General features: G+C 38.2%; 1 non-coding gene across 1 annotated transcript; it reads left to right on the top strand.

Moving 5' to 3' along the window:
- The first annotated feature begins 2,160 nt into the window (after window positions 1–2,160).
- Window positions 2,161–2,266, top strand: LOC122037288. Its single transcript, XR_006127599.1, has one exon. It is a non-coding gene; the product is annotated as a small nucleolar RNA R71 (small nucleolar RNA).
- Window positions 2,267–2,740: the final 474 nt, after the last annotated feature.

Here is a 2,740-nt window from a genome sequence, read left to right as displayed (position 1 = left end):
GCCGTGTCTGGGACACGGCCTTGCCCCTTTCCTTGTCTGTAGACTTTACACGGCCGTGTTTGGTAGACACGGCCAGGTCATCTTCCTTCTCTACATCCTTTGCCTGGCCGTGTACAACACATGGCCATGCCCTGTTTTATTCCATTTGATGTTTATTCTCCTAATCCACTTCTCCAATACTTCCATGCCCATGAAGAAGTCATGGCCAGCTCATGGAAGTAGATTTTAACCTGAAAATAAAACTAAAACATAGTGAAAACAAAATAAAGATGAAAATACAAAATACAACTAACTAAAAGAACCCTGGGTTGCCTCCCAAGAAGTGCTTGTTTAGGGTCTTTAGCTCGACCAATCCAACTTATTCTTCTCGTTTCCTTGCCCTTGGAGGGCAGACATATTTTCCATTTTTGTTAGGAGGTCTCCTCCCAACATCCTCCACCAAATTGTTATTTTCATTAGGTGGCCTTCCATGAGGATGGAAATTCCATTCCTCAAGTTTGTAAATGCTTGCCCTGCTACAAGCATTTAAAAGAGAAGAAACATGGTTAGAGATATTAGATAAATCATACTTCAACCATTCCTTACCAATTACCAATGACAACTTATGATTTTTAACATTAATAATTGCTCCAGCTGTAGCAAGGAATGGTCTTCCTAATATGATAGGAATTTTAGGGTCCTCTTCCATGTCCAACACAATAAAATCTGTGGGAATAATACTCCCACCAACTTCTACTGGCACATCTTCAATAATACCCATAGGGTACCTGCAGGAATGATCAGCAAGTTGTAGTGCCATAGTAGTAAGTTTAATGTTTTTGAGACCTAACATATTATAAATTACATAGGGAATGAGGCTAACACTTGTCCCCAAATCACAAAAAGCTTTTTCAATGAATTCTGTTCCTATATTGCAAGGAATATAAAAGCTCCCTGGATCCTTCAATTTCGGGGAAGTGTTCTTCACCAAAAGAGCGCTGCATTCCTCAATTAGTGTAATGGTCTCTACTTCTCCTCTCTTTCTTTTATTTGACATGATATCCTTCAGGAATTTGGCAAACTTTGGCATTTGAAGAATAGCATCTATAAGAGGAACTTCAACGCATATCTCTTTAACCTTCTCCAAAAATTTTTCCAAATTCTTCATCCTTTTTAAGCATATTGAGTCTTTGGGGAAAAGGGATAACTTTGCTCTGATGGTTCAGTGGAAGAGTCTCTTCAACCTCAATGGTATTCTCCTCATTATTAAAAATTTGACTAGGTGTAGGAGGAGAGAGCTCTTCTTCATTTTGCATCCCTTTTTGAGCAGTCACTTGGGGATTGCCCAAGGTCCGTCCGCTCCTAAGCTCAATTATATTGCAATGCTCCATAGGATTTACATCAGGTTTTCCAGGAAGTTGTCCTAGTGTTCTAGAAGATGAGGAAGCTAGCTGGGTAATTTGGCTATCCTGAATCTTTTGATACTTTTCAGAATTATCCATTCTCTGAGTAAGCTTCAATAGATCCTGCTTCATTTCATTTTGATTGGAGATAATTTCTTCAAGCATCTTTTCAATTTTGGATGTAGGAAAGCCTTGAAAAGATTGCTGCTGAAAATTTTGTTGCCCAGATTGAAAATTTGGTCTTGCCCCCATAGATGGTCCTTGATCCTGATTATTTCTGTAAGAGAAATTTGGATGATTTTTCCATCCAGGGTTGTAAGTATTTGAGTATGGGTTGTTCTGTCTTTGATTGAAACCCATGATTGCATCGCATTGCTCCAATTGATTAATTTGTGCAGTGATAGCTCCCAATGGACATGAGTCATTTGAATGTTCTGAACTCCCACATACTTCACAAGATATAGCAATGGCATTTACCATATTTGAACTAGTTCCCATATTCTCAAATTTTTTTGTAAGAGCATCAAGTTTTGCAGCCAATAAAGTCACTGCATCAACATCAAACTTTCCTGATGCTTTTGTTATTGGGTTTATTGAAGGATGGCCACCACTTCTTTCATTTGCCCATTGATGATGATTTTGTGCTACACTCTCTATAATTTCCTCAGCTTCATCCAAATTTTTATTCATGAGTGCCCCACCAGCAGCTGAATCAAGGGACACTTTGGTATGATAATTAATACCATTATAGAAAGTATGCAACACTAACCATCTTTCCAAACCGTGGTGAGGGCATTGTCTGAGCATACTATTGTATCTATCCCAAGCTTCAAATAAAGATTCTGAGTCAGCTTGTTTGAAACTTGCAATCAAATTCCTCATATGAGCAGTTTTACTTGGGGGATAGAATTTATCAAGGAATTGTTGCTCACATTGTTCCCAGGTGGTGATACTGTTGGGAGCCAAAGAATTCAACCATTACTTGGCCCTATCTCTCAAAGAAAACTCAAATAATAATAATCGTACTGCTTCTGAAGGAACACCATTCATTTTCATTGTCCCACATATTTCATAAAAGACCTCTAAGTGTTGATTAGGGTCTTTATGTGGTCCTCCACCAAATTGATTTTGCTGCACCATGGAAATAATTGCAGGTTTGATCTCAAAATTATTTGCTCCACTGAGGGTCTTGAAATACTAGATCGAAAACCCCTAGCATAAGGTGCTGCATAATCCTTTAGTGGTTTATTAGCCATGTTCAAATGTCTTGTTCTTCAATTTGTCTCTGCAGAATTCTTCTTCTATGAAATGTTCTATCAATTTCAGGGTCAAGAGGAAAAAATTCTCCTACAAAGTTA

This window comes from Zingiber officinale, unplaced genomic scaffold (genome assembly GCF_018446385.1).
Source record: "Zingiber officinale cultivar Zhangliang unplaced genomic scaffold, Zo_v1.1 ctg250, whole genome shotgun sequence".
Taxonomy (NCBI): Eukaryota; Viridiplantae; Streptophyta; class Magnoliopsida; order Zingiberales; family Zingiberaceae; genus Zingiber; species Zingiber officinale.
Note: the sequence above shows the minus strand (reverse complement) of the source record. Positions and strands in the feature narration are given on the sequence as shown.